Below are 12,247 nucleotides of genomic sequence, written 5' to 3'. Positions count from 1 at the left end.
GTGTGTGTGTGTGTGTGTGTGTGTGTGTGTGTGTGTGTGTGTGTGTGTGTGTGTGTGTGTGTGTGTGTTTGATGGAAGAAGAACAGGCCCTCAGTTCTGCTATCAAAAGAAGCTTTTCCATCAATCTGATCTTTGAACATAGTTCAGCATCATTACTTAGACTTACACATTTACAAATTCAAAAAACTTAATAATTTCAAGTGTAGTGTAGTTTTTGGGTATTCCAAACAACATATTTATTTAAGTTGAACGAACTTCCTTTTCATAATCTTTTGGTCTTTTAACCATCTTTTCTTCAACACTTTCTCCTCTCCTTTTCCTTTTATTTCCCGTCTCTCCCGTCCGTTCTCTTTTCCCCTCTTTGTATTTCCTTTCGTTTCCTTCCTTTCTCCTCTCCTTCTTTCCTTCCTCTCCTGGTTCTTCACTCCGTCCCAGCAGACCTTTTTATTTCTGTCGTTCCTCTGAATGGATTTTTTGTGGCTTCATAAAACGACTGGATGTTTCGTCTCGTCCGTTTGATTGCACCGCTGCCCGTCTGACCCGTGATTGGATACCGGAGCCGGTCCGGGGTCTTTCCTCCCGGACGTCATGGCAACAGATGGCGGGTTTGATTACCGAGCGGATGTTCCAATTTATCGCCCCTCGTGGCCCTCAGCTCTGCATCGTGTTTCAATTAAACGGGGATTTGGAGTCGGTCCTCATAATTCATTAGGAGGAGCAATCAGGCGTGGAGGCGGAGCCTGGAGGAGGTTCGTTGTCATGAGTCAGGAGATCTGAGACCCTCAACGGGGAGACGGATCAGCAGAACATCAAACCTGCTGCCACCGAGCAAAATAAAATGTTTCACCTGTGCTCTATTTGATAATCAGGGTTGTGAAAGTGAAAGTCAGCTGAATTAATTACTGAATAGATAATATTATGTAACTGGCAGCTGGAGCAACATCAGGATGAAGCTCTCAAGGTCGAATCATAAATACAAAATATGACTTCTCAAATCTCTCCTGCAGTATAATCCGTATGTCCATCCATAATCATATTTTAGCCGAAATAAACAGTTAGCAAACAGAAGCTGTGTATTCAGACATCATTTGAAACTTATAATATTTTTGCTTTGTTTGTTCGTGGCTTTTGGTCTCTGTTGTCACTTTTGTGAATCCAGGCTGCCGTTGTTTTCTTGAAGGACACAGTTTCAGAGCCCGTTTCTAAATAAAATAGAAATAGAATGGACGTTCCCATTGAAATCAATTGAAGCCATTTTTGTGTGAACAAACGTTTCCATGTAGACGGTTGTTGTGGGTTAACTTCCATATAAACTAAACCGACTTATGGCAAGTCGCTGACTCACTGAGGTGAAGTTTTACAGTAACGACAAAACCGAGAGTCAGAGTAAACAAGTAGAATTTAACAACTTAATGATTTATACAAACACTCTTTTCACAAAGTAGGAAAGATCATTGCTATCAAAAGACGAGTGACAACTTTAGTCAGCTAATTCTGTAACCAGCGTAACATTATATCATGGTGGAATTAGCAGGCTAGCTAGCTAGCCAGTCGCTTAAGGAGTAAAATGTATTAACTTAATGCTTCATCCACACTCTTGTCACAGCGTAGAAAGCATTTTCAACAGATGAGTGAAAACCTTATTCAGCTCATTTTTTGTAGCCAGCGTAGCATTAATCATGAAGAAATGTGCACGCTATTTAGCAAGCTAGTTAGCTAGCTAGTGTGCTGATCCCACCATGCTTTCATGCTACTTAGGTGACAGAAAATTAGGCAAACAGCAGAGCTGGGTCTAACAGGCCCTCCGCCTCATTCCCAACGCTCCAGTGAAGGACAAGCTACGTTACCTAGCCACCTATAGCTACCTAGCTAACACGCCATCCGCGTACAACTCTTCCCTGCAAGCTGCGTCAACACATTACAGACTTTGTTTTAGTCAAATGACCGTGGAAAGCAGTTAATCCCCATCAAATGGAGTTTCTCTAACTAACACCAGTGTAGGTCGATGTGTTGTGTATTTCACGGCTAGATGCTTCATTGTGTGATGTGACGTCCGTCTGTCCGTCCGTCTGTCTGTGGACTCTTGGAGGGGTTCACTGTTTATCCCGAACTCTTGGGTGAATCAGTCCGTGTGTTCAGAAGCTGCGTCTCTAACCTGACTCACCGTGAACGCAGCCGTTTCCTGCCGTCATCCTGAGTCACCGTCCGTATGGCGGCCGCTCAGAGAGGTCGCCGTCCGTCCTCTCCGGCTGTCTCACTTCACACAGAATCATCGCCGCTTACGTGTCAGAAAATGTTAAGCGACAGGGAAACAAAATGTGAACAGATCACACCTGACCAGGCTCAGCACTTCGTCTGATCAGGTGATCGATTCCAAACTAACTGCTGCAGAAACACGGATTTTATTTACATTCATCTTTTTCTATTTACATGCTCTGAAAGCAGGAGAAGTCTGGTAGTTTCTCACTTTACTCGCTGCCACATTTCTCAAATTTGGATGATTCATCCAAACAGCTGGCTCACTTGTCATCTAAACTGCAGTTCCAGCATCATTTCAAATATCTGTCTCGGCTGCAGAGAGCGGTGACTTGAATGAAAAGGTGAAGTTGAAGTGCGGTGCATAAAGATTGATTTAACCAGGTTCAAAAATCACTGTTAATAGAGCATGTGGTAATCATCAAGAGGCGTATCAGTATTTTAGGAAACAGTCACTATTTCGGTATCATTTAGTATATTACAGATACTTCTTCATCCGGGAACTTAATCTAAATAACGATGGTTCTGGTTCAAAAGTGGATACAATTATTTCAGATGTATGATTTAGATGAAAGTTGAACTAGATAATGTGAAATTGGCGTCAAACGATTCGCTAGATGGAAGATGTATCACTGTTGATGTTGGAGTTGTTACAGGGTGAAGCTTCTCTTATCTCATAAAGTAATTATTATGGAGAGATAACTGGAAAGTATAAACAGTGGAAATGTTCTACAAGAGAGATGTGAATGGGATTTTAATCCATTTAGTCGACTGTTCATTCACAATTTTACTGTGTTAACTTTTTCATCTTGTCAGCGTTGACGAGCACAAGTGGTCCCAAAGTCAGCGAGCTTCAAGCTGCATATATGTAGCTACTCTCTGGTGTTTCCAGGCCGATATGTGGAGACGTAGAAGGTCTTGAGGGCGTCTCTATGGAGGTATTCTGGACACGTCTGGTAGCAGACCCAGAGATCCAGAGGGGATTATGTCTCCCGTCTGGTGTGAGAGGACGATGTGGAGGACGTCTGATCAGAGAAAGCGACTGTGTTTGTGTTTGTCGTCTGTTGACCCCCAGGTGGAGCAGGGAGGAGGTGGTGTAGTCGGTGATTAAACACTTCCTGTTGGAGGTGTCGAGAGGCAGAGAGGAGGTGGTGAACAGAGACTTAATGAACTCATTTACACCTCTGAGACCCTGAAGAACCCTGAAGAACACTATCTCCTCTACATCAGAGTCTGGGTTACTGCTTAGTGTTGAATCTGAGTATCAAACAGGAGAAGATGATGCTTCATGTGTTAAAACCTGAATCTCTCTAACGTCCATCAGAGGGATTATCTTTAGAGATAATATCCTCCTATTAATGTATCAGCTCCCTTCAGATTTAAAGACTTCTTTTTCCTCTATTGTCTGCATTATGCACGACTTAACTTGATAAAAGCTTATATATTAATGCCTTTTTAATGTGGGCGAACACAGCTGGAAACATCTCTGCTAATTCGGACTCAACAGAGAGGATGAGCTGAAGATAATTGACGAGACAAGAGTTCAGACGTAATCAGACAGTGCTGGTGAGAATTAAAGAGCAGGTTAAGACCTGAGGTGACAGATAAAGAAGGATTTCTTCTTTGAACCTGAACAGAACTGAGCCTTGGTTTCTTACATGCTGTCCTCCAGCTGTGGGAGCTAATGTTCCTCCACCCCTCCCCCACACACTCACACTCTATTACTTCACATTAAAAAGCCATATGGGTCATAATGGAGCTTAATAAACGCCGGCGTCGCCGCTCACACGTGGAGGGCTGAAGGTCTGTTTACCTGCTACATGTGTTCAATTAGCCTCCGCCATGCTACGCTGTGTGAGCATGATTGTGTCTCGCTGGTGTGTGAGGAAGATGAATACGAGGTTAATTAGATCTGAAAGCAGGAGGATGGTGCTGATGTTCTGCACCTGCATCCATCTCAGACATTAGTCACTGCGTGTTCACCTGGGAGCCTAAAGTCTAAATACAGAAGGCAAAGGATTGGCTAACATTATAATTAAAGATGTGATGTGGATTTGGCTGCTTCCTGCTGGAGATAAAAAAACATAAAAATGTGTTAGATAAACATCAGTATGTGATTGTTATGGATGAGAAAAGTAAAATAGTCAGCTACTATTCTTTAAATGATCCCACTGAACTCAATTTAATTCATTGACATATAATAATAATAATAATATATTCATTCAGTGATATTTCTGGGCCTGTTTGCTTGTCACTAGGATATCTCTGTTGACGTGGTGAAGCAGCGTGGGATCATGGGAGTTGTTGGATGTTTTCAGTGTTTATCATTCAGGAGGTTTTTCATCACAGATGAGCTGTTGGGCTCATTTTCTTCAACCAGTGTAACGCTAGCATGTAAGCATGGTGGAATTAGCCAGGTAGCTAAGTAACCAGCTGTCCACTAGTTAGCATTTCTCTACATCTCTCTAATAGTTTAAGCTGTTAGCAACATTTTGTTTCATCTCTCTAATAGTTTGTTCTTCTGCAGTGCATCAGCTGTCTCCATCTCTCAGAAAACTTCTCTGATATTGTAGCTTGCTGGAGCCAAGAATCACAGTTTATCATCTCTAATGTATGCAATATCAATTCTGACACCCAACAAAACAACAAGACTACATTCTGGATGTGTAACCGTATCCCACTATTCTCTGGGGGATTCCCGTTTTCCTCCAGTCTTTCCTCTGTTTGGCCTCCAGCTAACACCGTGACTTAATCATGACATTGTCTATTAAAGGTCTTTATCAACAAAGACAGACTTCCAAGTTTGTATCGAATATGAAAACGATATCACCTCATTTTTCTGGGCTATAATTAGCATAATTAAGCTTTTGTACGATTACTTATTTCTTGTCATTCACTTCTTAAAGATCTTTTGTAGTCTGATATCAGATCTTCTCTCCTGTCTCTTCAGTGTTTGGCTGTAGTTTTAGCAGGAAAAAGAGACAGAGGGGGAGGTTTGTGTGACAGTCTGGTCTGAGAAACCACTGGGCTCAAGATGAAATGGGAATTGTTTAATTATTTATCTGCTGCCAGCCTCCGTCGCCATGACAGACCTTTGAAGACCTGCCGGCTTTGATGGAAATAAAATTGTATTTTCTGTCCTTCGTCCGGCCTCTCAGACCTGTCACACAGCTCCCCCGAGAAGGAACGCCATGACTCAGACTCAGACTCAGAAGAAGACAGTCATAAAAAGAGTCAGCAGGTCAAAATGAGCCATCAGAGAGCTGTGAATGACGGATGACTGATGGCGTCTGTGTGCTCCACAGCTTAAAGACCGGCAGCGATGAGAATCTGAAATCAATAGGACGTATGGTCAAAGGATTAGTTTGATCACCTGTGACATAGATCCTCACTGACTCCTACACAGTGTTTCCCCTCATTGATTATCTCACCAGAAACATGGAGGAACTAATCCGACATTTCCAACAAACTAATGTCGATAAAGTGGCTTCATAGTTAGATTCAATATACAGGAGACGACCGTACCTCCTACATTATGCATTTATATCCTACGAAGACTGTTCAACTTCATTTATTCAGCATGATAATAAGTGTTTGTTTTTGTCCTGATTTGTATTATAAAAGTCTAAAGCTGCATTCTCTCTGCTGTCCACCAGGGGGCGACTCCTCTGGTTGTATAGAAGTCTATGAGAAAATGACTCTACTTCTCTCTTGATTTATTCCCTCAGTAAACATTGTAAACATGAGTTTATGGTCTCAATCTCTAGTTTCAAGTCTTCTTCAATACAGCATGATGTTCATTTAGTAAATGATGCTCCATTTAGAGTCAAACAGACCATAAAGCAGGGGATGCTTTAGGGCGGGGCTACACACTGATTGGCAGGTCGACACCAGAGACGTATACGGCGTCTCTACGTCACTCCTCCTCAGTCCATATATGGTCACTTCCTTCCATCGTTTGCAAAAAATGCCAAGATGGCGACTGTCAAATCGCCGAACTTGAGTCTTCAAAATTTGAGGCACAAACCAATTGGTGACGTCACCATGACTACGTCCACTTCTTATATACGTCTATTTTTATATGCAGGAATTACAGAAGCACAGACCTCAACATGAGCTCAGAGACGCAGTTTGAAATCACGTCTGACTGATGTCGTCCGTGCAGAAACAGAAAGAGGTCTGACCTCAGCGACCCGCTGCGGTAAATCCAGATCACAGCGGGTTGAAGCTGAAACACACCGGAGGAACCACAGGCAGCATCTGTGTGTCTGAAGGAGTCTGAATCATTTCTGCTGCACGGACTGAACCTGAAAGAAAACATTTAGTAATTATGTTATTTGGCAGGAAATCATGATTCGTTGCGACATTTTTTCATGTCATTGTCAAAACATCCCTTAAAAGAAACAAAACCGTTTTGTTCTCAACACTTTGTGACTTCCCTTCTGTTTATGGTTCTCAGCTCAAACCCATTGGTTCCTACTGAATAATGAATACTAATATCTTTAGCAGCAGCTCTTAAAATATGTTTTTATTTTAGTTTCCTAAAGGCTCAGATATTTCCTAAAATATCTGGTCTCTCTGTGGTTTTTGGTCGACATTATTCAGAAGACGTCAAAACTGCAGAGTATAGAACAACTTTATTGTTAAACCGAGACGCATTGTTCTTACAATAAAGTTTTAATATATAATGCAAGTGTTGCTTTCTGTTTAAAGACAGGAAATCATGATTTGTTGTCACATAAGTCTGATGTTGTATCATATGTATCTTATATATATATGGATGAATGTTGACATGAAGTACTTTTAATGGTCAGAAGAGCAGAAAGGCTGCTATATAAAAGTCCAGTAGGTCGATTTAAACGTGTCTAATACTTTGAGTTTTATTGATAATGAGAAAGAACTGAATATTACAACTTAGCATTGTCCTTGTTAGCTTGTTAGCACGCTGAAGTTGTGAAGAGTGAAACTGTGTGTGTGTGTGTGTGTGTGTGTGTGTGTGTGTCCTGGTGAAACAGGCTTGTGGTGGTATTCTCATCATTTCATTGTGAGAATGACTTCAACATGAGACTTTCTGTCAACGATGTCCTGAACGTCTCTGTGTTTTCTCTGCAGGTGGAGCGGGAGATCGCAATCCTGAAACTCATCGAGCATCCTCACGTCTTAAAGCTGCACGACGTCTACGAGAACAAGAAATACCTGTAAGTACATCTGACCTTCTGCTGTTACCCTGAGCTGCAACATCACTCAGATGCTCAGGTTTAACATGCAGGAGAGAAGCTGAATAAAGAGCTTCATGAAGTGCTACACGGGATACTTGAAATATTTCATCTTAAAGGCGTAAAGTTAAATTTGAATTTGAAACTTGTTTTTATTATTTTGTATTTTTGACTTCCTGTTGACTGGTTGCAAAAAGCCAAGATGGCGACGGCCAAAACGCTGAACTTGAGGCTTCAAAATCGCAATTCACGAATCAATAAGTGACATCACGATGACTACGTCCACTTCTTATGCACAGTATTTGCTTCAGCCACTAGAGGTCGCCACACGCAATAAACAGAAACACGCGTCAAAATAAGCTGCTTGTAGAGTCACTACCTTTTGAAAAATATCATTATAGTTTATAATTCTTCACACAAAAAGTTAAGAGAGTTAAAATTTCAGTTTGGCTTTAAGAGCCGACAATCGACATTGATAAAATGTAAAATAATGTCTGAGGGCCGTCGACAGCAGAACAATTCAGCATTTCCTTGAGATCCGCCGCTCCAGACTCCAGTTTGAGCTCTGTGATTTTATTAAAGCAGACATGTTTTATTGGTTCTTCCTCTCTTTAACCCGCCTGCTGCAGCCGTGTGGCTTTAATGCACATCCCCTCCTTTTATTGTGTACATTAATCAGCTGCATGTGGCCGCCGCGCTCCAGTGGCACGCCTTAATGCGCTGTTCAATAATTGATAAAGGCGCCGCCGTCAAACGGAGCAGGGAATTTGTTTTCTTAATGTTGCGAGGACGGAGACGGGCGGTCGTCGTCGTCGGACGCAAACAGTTTTAAAAAATGTCCCCACTCACAAATCACACGTGAAACACGTTTCTAATTTAAATAGCTCTGACAGCTAAACGCTCCAGCAGATCCTTTAATCTGCTCGTAAATCAGACTGCAGGAAGGAGAGCGAGGATCAGGGACGTCCACGAGACAAATGAACGCCGACGACACGTTCCAAACCACAGAAACACACAAACCAACACGGGTCGGGGATTTTCAGGAGGATTTACACTAAGCGTGGATGTACTGTGGTGTAACTTCAGCACGTCGGAGCCAAAGACTCTGTGCTTTATGAACCAATTACTTCATTAATGCCTCCTTCATTCTGAGGAGAAATGAAACATCCTCAGTTCACGTTAACGTAGTTTATTCTCCGTTTGGACTCAGAGGTTGGTTATTAGGTTTTACTTTACTGGAGACTTTCTTTTTATCCTACTACATTTATCTGACGACAGAAGTTACTAACATGAGATTGGATTATAAATATGAATCCTCTCATGAAATGTGAGAAAAACCTGCACATTTGGTCACTTGTACATATTTTACTGACAATGAAGAATAAAGTGAAGAAATGTTAAGGTCTCAGGACCAAAACAACAATATTTTCTCGCTGTCAGTCTTTGATCTGATGCACTTATTGATAAGTCCAGTAGATGATTTGAGGGAAGACGTTCCCACATTGATCTTTTATTATTTGTTCAGATTGTAAAGCCCTCTGAGGCAAATTTGGGATTTGGGATTTTTGGCTATAGAAAAATACATTTAATTAAAGTAAATTAATTATCTGATTTATGTTCATGAAGTTAGAATTATGGTACGACCACGATTCTAAAATATCTGCAGTCTTAACTGCGTTGATAAATCCAAGGCGCTGTCCGTGGTGCTGAAGTAGCAGACGGGTTTGTAATTTTGACATTTATTTCTCTCCTAACCCATAAAGCTTGGATTGCAACGATTAATAAACGATTAACAAGTCAATATTCTCTGATTCTAGCTTCTTAAACGTGATTTTCTTTCTGGTTTCTTTCCTCCTCTGTGACAGTAAAGTGATTACATTTGAGTTGTGGACAAAACATGAAATATGAGGACATACTTTTGGGCTTTTGGGACACACTGGCCGACATTTTTCAACCATTTTTTGACATTTATTAGACAAAACAACTAATGATTAATCCAGAGAAAGATCTACAGATTAATCGACAATGGAAATAATTGTTATGTGCAGCCTAAAGTCTGATGTGCAGAAACTCTTTGGTCATTTTGCGATTTGAGGAACACTTAAATGGCACATTGATTTTTCTAACTTGTAGAGCAGCATGCAAACCTTCCACAGATACAAAGGAAGGGAAATATTTTGTACTACTGATACTAGTAAGTATTTGACCTAAAAACCTGAGTCCGTCCTCCATCTCTGACCGTCCTCACCGTCTCCTCCTCCTCTGCAGGTACCTGGTGTTGGAGCATGTCTCTGGGGGGGAGCTGTTCGACTACCTGGTGAAAAAAGGCCGGCTAACGCCTAAAGAGGCCCGAAAGTTCTTCAGACAGATCATCTCCGCCCTGGACTTCTGCCACAGCCACTCCATATGGTACCTTACCTTTACACTCATATATATCCTGATGTTTGTTTGTTTATAAAAAGCATTAAGCTCTTAACAGTCCAGATTTGTGCAGGTAAGAAGGGATAAAGTCTCATAGTTGATCATTTGTGGGCTCATAAAATATATATATTTCAAGGTATTGCTGTTTAGAGGTGCAAAACGTGTGAATGGAAGATATTTTATACAAAAAACTGCAACAAAAGAAGCTGAAACCTGATGTCTAAGAAAAGCATCACTTTGAATCAGACACAAAGGAAACTAAACCGTCTTCATAGTAAAAACACTGCAGGTATGAATATTGCAGCATTATTATTTATCTCTCAACACGATAATAATCTTGTCAAAGGATTATCATAACTCATCCACTCATTGATCTGTTTATTGAGCTGACATCTGATTACGGTGGATGGAGTCTCTGTCTGTAGGTCCTTTGATTCTGTGGACAGACGTTAATCTGATGGACTTCACAGTTGGAGTTTGTGTTTCTGCAGACTGAAGGAAGAGCAGTGTGGAGTGTGAATGTGTTTGATGAACGGAGGTCGAGCAGTCCGTTCTGAACAGACACGTTATGAACTCTAATCATTTCCTCAAACACGACCTTCCTCTTGTTGGTCAATTGCATACATACAGTCCCAAAAACATCTTCCCATCAACCAATATTCCAACTTCAGCTGCAGAAAGGATTTTCTTTTGTGATGCATTGCTTTCCAACATGCAACTACGTCTCATTTACATCCTTTAGGTTCAAATCAGAGTTTAGAAACATCTTGGATTAAAATGAGTAAATCCAGATTTAAAATGAAGTAGAGCTCAGTTAAAAAATGTAAACCAAAATAAATGTTTATTGTTTTCTAGCTAACTAAAAGGTCAGTTAGTTGCTGATGTTACTGAACCTGCGGAGACGTTCTTATTAAATAAGATAAGATAGAACTTTATTAATTCCTGTGCCAGAGATTCATCAAAGATTAAAACAGAAGAATAAGAAAAAACAATATTTAGAATTTAAATAGAGAGTTATAGTAATAGAGTAAAAATAAAAACAGAAATAAACAATAGGCTAACACTGAAATCAGTGCAAAATAGAACAGCAATAGTAAGATAAATATAGTGAAATAATTAAAGTTTCAAAATGAATCCTCGTTGGTGCCACACAGTCAATTTCCACTAGATTGAAAAAAATCAGGTCAGTAAATATCTTCCATGCTGTTAAATAAATTCACTGTAGAGATAAAATGATTTGACCTCCGGCAGCATCTTCAATAGTTTATGTTCTAACTTGTATATGAGGAGTGTTTGCCTCCTCATCATCTGTTGCCCGGGGCGACCTCCGAGGCTGCAGCTCCTCTTCATCTCTTTTCATCTTCGAGAGAAACCTTTAGTTTCCTCGACGTGAAGCTGAACATCAGAGACGCTCTGACTCTGACTCTGACTCTGAGCTTCAGTCATTACGTGTTCAGCTCTGAGGACCAGATTTTATTCTGCATTCTGTGTTTTCTGGAGGAATCTAGCTCTAATCTCCTGGTGTCACATCCAGCTGTCGTTTTGAGTAAACATGTAGATCTGATACTGGACCCCCTTTACTCCTGGAGTGTAATAAATAAGCTTTTACAACAGAGAAGATGGTGTGTGGGTGTGAAAGCTCTCAGGAGTAATTGTTTCCACCTCCAGAGGTTGAAGCAAGAAAGCAAAGAGCCTTCAGATGTCAGGAGCTTCTGTTCAATCAGGTTCATGGACAGAAAACTTCTGTTTTCAGCTTTCACTTTGAGGAATATAAGAATAAAACTCATTCAGCCCAGGTTTTCCTGAAAACAAAACTTAAAGAACCCATACTTTTATACCAAAACTTTAAACTTAATCAATTTCTGTGCTGCAGTTTGTTAAAGTGGATTTCCAGGACGTCAGTGGACGAGAAACAAGGGACACTTTGTTATGTAGGAGGGTTAAGTCAAATGAAACAGGATGCTTCTCATCTGGAAATGTTCTTCAGCTGCAGAACTTTCAAAATGTCTTCAAGAAATCAACACAAGTCCAGCTGACTCTAGATATCCTCTGACTTTGCATTTTCCAGTTCTTCTGAGTGAAGTTAATGATTTAAATGTTCTTTTCCTCTAAACTGGTTAGCAACAGGTTGCATCTTCCAGTTCTTCTGAATTTAGAAAAGTTGTGGTTCTGGCCAAGATGGCAGCGTGAAGTTTCACCCAAGCACCACAAAAAAAAACAGGAAACAGACTTAAAATAAAACAGCTAAAAAGTTAAAAAAAACAACGAAAAACATGAACAAATTCTAATAAAGGAGATGACAGACTTAAATCAAACCAAATTACATCAACCAAACAATTGTTGTTCAGTGCTCA

General features: G+C 40.6%; 1 pseudogene; it reads left to right on the top strand.

Moving 5' to 3' along the window:
- Positions 1–12,247, top strand: part of LOC129106573 (serine/threonine-protein kinase BRSK2-like) — a 109,597-nt pseudogene that overhangs the window by 66,387 nt on the left and 30,963 nt on the right.

The sequence above is a fragment of the Anoplopoma fimbria genome, chromosome 2 (assembly GCF_027596085.1).
Source record: "Anoplopoma fimbria isolate UVic2021 breed Golden Eagle Sablefish chromosome 2, Afim_UVic_2022, whole genome shotgun sequence".
In the NCBI taxonomy this organism is placed as follows: Eukaryota; Metazoa; Chordata; class Actinopteri; order Perciformes; family Anoplopomatidae; genus Anoplopoma; species Anoplopoma fimbria.
The sequence above is the reverse complement of the archived record's forward strand: the minus strand, read 5'-3'. Positions and strand labels throughout refer to the sequence as shown.